The sequence below is a fragment of the Ruditapes philippinarum genome, unplaced genomic scaffold, assembly GCF_026571515.1.
Source record: "Ruditapes philippinarum isolate M1 unplaced genomic scaffold, ASM2657151v2 ctg9619_1_1_1_1, whole genome shotgun sequence".
NCBI classification, from domain to species: domain Eukaryota; kingdom Metazoa; phylum Mollusca; class Bivalvia; order Venerida; family Veneridae; genus Ruditapes; species Ruditapes philippinarum.
This window is the reverse complement of record NW_026855840.1, coordinates 9,620-17,897: the sequence shown is the minus strand read 5'-3', so window position 1 is coordinate 17,897 and position 8,278 is coordinate 9,620. Positions and strand designations below refer to the sequence as shown.

At 32.8% G+C, this 8,278-nt stretch overlaps 1 long non-coding RNA gene across 1 annotated transcript; it reads left to right on the top strand.

Moving 5' to 3' along the window:
* Nucleotides 1-306: 306 nt before the first annotated feature.
* LOC132744564 (uncharacterized) lies at nt 307-1,812 on the top strand. The gene is made up of 2 exons (XR_009627716.1): nt 307-585; nt 1,004-1,812. It is a non-coding gene; the product is annotated as an uncharacterized LOC132744564 (long non-coding RNA).
* The last annotated feature ends 6,466 nt before the right edge of the window (nt 1,813-8,278 follow it).

The following is an 8,278-nucleotide window of genomic DNA, read 5'->3' as shown; positions in this document are numbered from 1 at the left end:
AATATGCCTGTGACATCAAATATTATTACATGTATTATGAACCCTAGCCCTGTTCTCTGAACTTCAGTTTTTAATATAAGCCGCTCATAATTATTTCCAAAATTAAAGGGAGCTTATCACGACATAAGATCAATAAAATGAAGCGTGCGTGATTTAGTGCCCTTATAACCTATTTTTAGAACAATCTAAAAGGGATAACCAATTATCGGGATAGACAAAGGGAAGCAACCTGTAGATCTTAAATATGTAACTTAATTCAGTTATAAAAATGATAACTGCTTTAAGTTACACCCCTGACTGGTTAATATCACATGCTGTGCTCTTGTTCCTGACTTTAATGAAAACTTTTAGAATATTCATACTAATTAACTACTTGGTTCAATAACAAAAAATATTCAATATTCTGTTTTAAAATATCTGTTATAAATATGCCAATTCATGTTGTTTTTAAAGGTTGTAAATCAGCCACAAACTGGCAGAATATTTTTCCAGCCGAGACACCCAGATTATATGATTTCATCTATTCTTGCTTGCCTCTGTTGTTTTTGGCCTACTGGAATTTGCGCCATCTATTACGCGAATGAGGTAAGTTTAATGTAAATAGCGTTATAGAATGTTTTCTGCCTGACAGGTCATTAAAAAGTTTACTTTAAGATCTCTCAGTGCCGTTAATAACAAATGTTTTAAGTGTAATATAGCTTTTCATGTTCAGTTATAAAGGGTAAGCATTAGGTCAGTTATTACGGCATTTGATATGACCGTGACTTCATGTCCGGATCTTACATTTGATCTTCTATACGATTTCATTTTAGGTCTAAATGTATAAAATAAGATATGTGAGCTACTTTCAGGACTATCGTTAGTAGGATCCCTTCAAGTAAGCTAGGTATATTTATTTACGTTATAAGCGTTATTCCTTTTTAACGTCCAGATGTTATAAAGTGCTTTACAAGCTTTACAGAACTGTTTAAGTAATATTTGTTTTCTTATATGGTATTTATAGGCAAACAATTTGGCGAGAGCTGGTGACTCTGCCGGGGCAAGAAGAATGTCTGACAAAGCCAGGAGGCTAATGATAACCAGTGTGGTCGTTGGAATTATTTTGCTGATCTTTGTTGTGGTCTTGCGTTTGACCGTAAATCCCAGTAACAACAGTTCCAGCTATGGATACTAGTGTACTTGTAACGACGCCTACCTGTGCATTGAGATGACAATTACTTTTACACTTATAATTACACTTTCTCTTGTCCTACTATTACGAGACATATAAAAAAACCCATCAGTGACTGTTTCGGTCATCATATGTTTATAAAGATTCTGCAACAGTACAGAACATGGTGAAATCTATCACCTTGCATACTCATTTATTGGATAAGGATAAATCTATAAAGGTTTGATTGCATGCCCATTGATTCTAATTTTATTTTCATCAACATCTAATTAGAAGAAAGGCTGGAATACTAAGAACATTTCCATTAGTATATATAAATCAGATGATCATTTTCTTTACATTATCATTGCTTTTTAATATTTCATTTGTTTGTATTCAACTGAGTGACAAACCTGATCAGTAATGGCGCTAAATATAAAAATGTCTTCCATGTATTGCTGCAGCAATATAATATAACTATGAAACACATTTTAATGTCAATTTTAGATTGCTATCAGGTTTTTAAAACTTCTAATATTTCTTAGAGGTCAATTCGGCCTAAAATGCTACTTTTTCTTCTCACTTCATAAAACTGTTTATTTTTGGTGTCCGGTTATAATTTTCTTAAACGGAACTGTTTGCAATATAATAGCTGAAGCATATTTTTGTTCTTTTTTTTTAATTGTCGTCACTACTCCGTAGAGGCGACACAAAAACCTTTCAACGTCTATTTCTACAGAACTTATTGATGGATGATCACCAAACTTTGTCTGTAGCATTCTTAGGTAGTCTTTTATCAAGTTTGGTAATATTATTTTGATTGGCCCCTTTTATGGGTCTCTAGGGCTGAAAATAGAAAAAAAACCTTTAAACATCTTCTCCTACAGAAGTAATTAATGGGTGATCACCAAACTTTGTCTGTAGCATTCTTGGGTGGTGTTTTATCAAGTTTGCTCATAATAATTTGATTGGCCCCCTTTTAGGGGCCGCTAAAGGTAAAAATAGAAATACCGTTAAATGTCATTTTCTAGAGAACTAATTGTAGGATGATCACCAAACTGTGTCTGTAGCATTGTTAGGTAGTTTTTTTATCAAGTTTGCTAATATTATTTTGACTGGCCCCTTTTAGGGGCCGCAAAAGCTAAAGATAGAAATACCTTTAAATACATATTCTACAGAACTAATTGATGAATGATCACCAAACTTTGTCTGAAGAATTCTTTGGTTATCTTACATCAAGTTTGCTCACATTAATTTGATTGGTCCCTTTTAGAGGCCGCTTAAGCTAAAAAATAGAAAAACCTATGAACATCTCCTACTTTAGAACCAATTGATTGATGATCACCAAACTTTGTCTGTAGCATTCTTGGGTACTCTTTTATCAAGTTTGCTCATATTAATTTGATTAGGGGCCACTGAAGCTAAAAATAGAAAAAACCTCCAAACATCATTTCCTACTGAAATAATTGACAGATGATCACCAAACTTTGAAGCATTCTTAGGTAGTCTTTTATCAAGTTTGCTCATATTAATTTGATAAGCCCAGTTTAAGCTAAAATGCCCCAGGTCATGGCATTTCTTCAAATTTTTGTTTAATCATATTCTATGCTCAAGTTTAATATGACAATATATTAATATTCCAACACTGAAAAGCAGTTATTTCTGGTGAGCTACTCAGGGCCATCAATGCCCACTTGTTGTTTTGTTGTGTGTTTTTTTTGTTCAGTCTGTAAAAAAGCAACAACACTTCCTTTGAAAAACTGATTTTGTTAAATGTGTTATTCCCCGAGCAATACCTGCCTTTTGCAAATTTTTAAGTTGAAAAGCAATAACAGCAATATCAGCCCAAGTAAAAGTGTACAACACAGCGTTCGTAAGACAGCCTTTCATCATTCCATGTTAACCAAACTCCTAGCCGTTTTTTAAATGTTTACAAATCTGTCAACGAATATTTTTAGTCAGTAACAGTCCCGAAATAAGTTTTCTTTCTTATAAAAAAATGTACGACTAACAAATTAAAATGATATTCCTCTGAATCAAACACAATTATTCCCCCCCCCGTGAAACATAACTTTTTAAAAAGGCGGCCACTTAAATTACACAAAGCCTGGTCCAGTATAAATTCGCTGTAAGTAATGGAAATAAGGCCGGATGGTGTGACTGTTTCTTCAACTAGAATAGTTTCTTTTTATTATTAAAACAAGCAATAATTCATATCTTTTGAATAAAACAATTAATATCATCGCCATTTAACATTGATTATCGAACTAATTTTTCATCTAAAGTTAACACTCGTCATATTTGTGAGAAAATCGTCACAAAAAGAGGCTATCAGTGGGGGAAACAAATTTTAATATCAAAGTATATATATTTAGGAAATTTCATTTAAACGTCTTTATTATGCAAAAATAATAAAGAAAATGTGTTTGGTTTTTTTGTATGATGCAATTTTATTTCATCTCGTGAACTTTAAAAACAGTATTCTCAGGAGTGGCTACGCAACTTCTTATCTCTTAATCACTAATCACTTCTGGTATTTCAATCACAGAAACAGTTTTTAATTAATTCACTATACATAATATATGTTAAGAATCCCAAAGCTGCCCTGTTTGTAGGAATGTAATAAAGGAATGTAATAAACTTTCATAGAGAAGACGGAACAGAGTAGACAGAATATAAATTTCATTATATATCATATATGTTCAGTTAAACATAAACAGGAAAAAGATTTCTTTTCTTGTGTTTAACCACATTTGTAAAATGATAATGATGAGGAATATTGTTTGATGTTTCCATAGTTGATAAGTTGGAGCTAAAATTAAGGTTGAGTATACCTTCAAATGCTATTACTACAGTAACTGACCGTTCAAATGCTGTGTCCCTCTGAGTTATTTTGATGTATGTTGTGCTGTTTTTAAGTTGTGACCTCTATTCATAATATTTCATCAACGGTTAGTATTACCATCCGGATTAAAATTTGACCACCGTGTTCACTCCCCTTTCCATTGCACCTATACCCATTTTCCTTTAATTCCCTTTTTTCCACCCAAACGCCCCCTTTTTTAAATAAATGAACGTTCTCATTTAAAATCCTATGTTTTGCCTAATTTCATTGTAACGGTTACCCATTTACCTCATATAGGCGTATTTTTACTGTTTTTCACCCCCATCTATTTTGAGGCCTCAAAACTGAACAAATACCCTATTTATGTCCCAAACACTGTTGTTTGTTCAAGACATGTTATAAAAAAGTGATCACTTAATCGGCTCCGACTCCTACCCAAAAGGTACATCAACGGAGTGTCAGAGGGGGTGTGCTTCATTTTGTTTGGGGGTTTGAAGGGGGCCATAGCCTCCATATCGTCAATAATATTTTGGACTTGAGAGGGGCTAAAATGGCCTCAGGTCAATGTAAGGGTAACGTGTAAAAACGCTGAAAAGATTTTGACTCTGTCTCAATCCATTGAGAAATTGCAGCATTTTGAAATCAATTTGATGGATAAAACAATGCAAAATACAAATATTGGCAATTTTGAGACGCCCTCCGTTGACATAGTAACAGCAAATTCAAGATTAAGCATGTGTTACAAAGGCTCTGATAAAGTTAACATTTGTGCCAAGTTTGATCAGTATTGAAGCATGTTTTATAGATTCATAGCAGTTTGATCTTGTAAGAGGAGGCTTTTCAATGAAAATAACATTTTTTCGCAATATGCTCATGTGGTAAAATGTTAATGATGCACACATTTTTTGTTTGTTCCCGGGCTAGGTGACTTACCGATATACATATTATGGCTGTTGGAAGCTTCGTTCACTAATCACTAAGTGTCGCTCCATCGTTAGTTTTTTATTTTTATTTTTTTTTGTGACGTTAAAATCCCCCCCCCAAAAAAAAAAACAACAACAAAGAACATTCAATCACAGCTGGTTTGCTTTGATTCCTGGAATCTACCTGCTTTTTAAAAAAATAATTAGATTTTTAGTTTGTGCGATAGTGTATACTAGTTGCATCTTAGTTTGAAAGTGTAGAAATAATTTTCATTTAAATGTTTGGGATTATAGTTCATAATAAGTGGTTATGCCAGTATCTATTCAGCGAGAACATAGAATAAATATATCTTAAAAAGCAAGGTATTGTTAATAGAACATTATCTTTAACCTTGTATTACAAAACAATTAAAACATGTACCGGGTATTGCAATTATTACATTTAACATTTCAATTAACAATTTATTGGTAATGTGTGTACTCATAATGTAAAAGTACTTTTGAAACGTTTTTAAGTAAAAGTCTACCACGTAAATAAACTTAAATGCATTTCTGGCATTTGAAAAAAAAAAATCATGAAATGATTTAATTTATATAATCTAGTGAGGACTCTATTAGTCCCCTACCGGTTTAACAGAAAAACTTATCACACTACAGTTACTATGATACGGAAACTAGGAACTCAAAAGATTTAAGTTCATTCGTATCAATACATTCATTCACTCAAGGGCATAATTGAATGGCCAATGGACCTTCTGTATGTTGCTTGGGTTCTACCTTATAGGGGACTTATGGATTGCGTGCAATACTATGATAATTGCTTGTTGATAAAAACCATCTATCCTATAATTCCTACACTAAACGTTTATTTAATTTATTACGTTTACAGGCAATCATATTATTAAAAGCACTGATTATTGAGATGCCTCTAACGAAAAAAAAAAACAGAACATCTGACCGAATAAGTATGTGAGAAGTCAGCAGTGAACAGTGAGCTAAGTAAAATTGCATCACAATTTATATAGGGTAATCAATGTTCTGCTAAAATGCTCAGTTAGCTAAACAATCACGCGGGACATTCTTGAGCTCTGCTGGAATACTTAACTAGAAGAACAATTTGGCGGGGCATTCCAAAATATAGTGTAAAAATGCTCTGCTGGAATACTCAGCTGGCTTATCAATATAACAAGGCATTCCTAAATATTGAGTAAAAATGGTCCGCTGGATTTCTCAGATGGTTTGTTAGTAAAGCAGGGCATTCCTAAATGGTCTGCTGGAATACTTGGCTGACTAAACAAACAGGCAGGGTAGTCTTTAATATATTATGAAAATTCCCCGCTGAAATGCCGAACTGATATAGTAATCTAGCGTGGCATTCTTAAATAAAATGGTAAAAAAATGTCCGCTGGAATGCCGAGTTGGCAGAGTTATCTAGCAGAGCATTCTGAAATAAAGTGTTCAAAGCCTCTGCTAAAATGTTGTGCTGGCTAAGCAATTTAGCAGAATGTAAAATACTATTTTAATTTTAAGAAATAAGTAGCGTATCAAAATAAATTGTAGCGCACCAAAGAATGACTACAGTCTTTGAGGTAATTGTAATAACATTTCACAAATTTATTGCCTGGTTTAGGCCTGAAAACGGGATAAGTGTTTGATCTGAATTTTCCCACTCGGACTTCTCCGCGACCTGAAACTAAATATATAAACTTTACCACAAGCTCTGTAGCTATTCTTTGGTGTGCTACATTAAATTTTGACACTCTGACTATTTCTTATAATAAAATCGTATTTTATTCTTGAGTCGACGGATTTTTTACTAAAAATGTTCCGATTGGGAACATTCAGCAGGTGCGCGATGACGTAGTATCCTACCATTGTATTTCCTTAAAGAAATTAAAAACGGTCTGATATTAAGGGGCACCCTCGGCTTCTACTTCATAAACCGTTTTGTTATGAGAAGACATGGGGTTATCGTAAAGGTGTTATCGTAATAGATTGCAATTAATTACAATGTGTCCATACTATTACCTGAAAAAAGTAGTGCGGAATGTGAAATTATTTGTCATAAAAGTAGCAAGATGGAAACAAATAAGTATTTTTACTTCCAAATAAAATACTAAATCACTATAACTGCACTAATTCCTTTAAAGCAACTGAAGCAAAATATGATTCAGGTACCTTTTGGAAACATTAACAGGACAACAAAAATTTAAAAAAAAAACTTTTCAGAAATATTATAAAAGACTTCGTTGACAATAAAGACTTTTAAACAAGTGTCGTCAGAATCATCAAATGTATTTTCAATGACAACCAAATGCACATTCTGCATTCACATAAATCGCTAGATGGTAATGTTCCAACGTCAATGACCACTCTCTTCAATATGGATTTTGTTCAAGTACATTGTAATTTAAAGAGATAGATCTACATACTACCCTTGTTAACCTCAATATAACCTGAATATATACCAAACAAAAGGACAGAACTTACGAAACTTACAGGAAGTTGATTTAAAGTTTGTGTGCAAATCCCTTACAATCAACGTTGTTTCCTAGCCGGGGGACTGGTGTGTGTTCATTCCCCAAATATTATATCCGCTGCCTGACTATTTGGAGCAATCTTTAAAAGTATGTTTCGTTACTACAATGTCTGCTTCATACTAATTAAAGGGTAAAGTATAAGTTACATTACTACCCAAATAACAGGGCATATCCTATAGTTATTTGAAAACGAAATGGTTTCAAGTTGCATTACTACCCAAATAACAAGGCATATCCTATAGTTATTTGAAAACGAAATGGTTTCGTTATCACGGGAAATGTTTTTATAAGTTGGTATATCCTATGAAAATGGCTTTATAAAAAGTTTCAATTCTCAAACAAGTTCTTGCGTAAAAGAAAAAATGTATGAGAATTAAAGAAGAAAGTGCTGTGAAGTATATTCAAATATTAATAGGCCTGCATGTATTCGGAAATTTTGGATTTATCAGCACTTTCTCTTGATCTAGTGCCACAAAACGTATAATTAATTCATGATAATATTGTTTATACTTATGATATATATTTGTTAATATTTTAAGATTGATTTAAGAGACACAGCATCGTTTCAATTATGGATTGGTGCTGTATCATTCACTAAGGATTTATTCGCTTCCGACACTACTTTTACTGGTTTTATTTTGTAATTTTAGAATTCAAGTCAAAATGTACGATATTCAAAGCAATAACTTTACTTTACATTAAGTTTGTATAAAAAATACTCACTTTCTGATGAAAAGGGACATTTTACATGATCATCATGGAAATATGTACGTTTAGTGAAGTTTAAAAAAAAATGCCGCTTCTCATCGGATAATGTAGT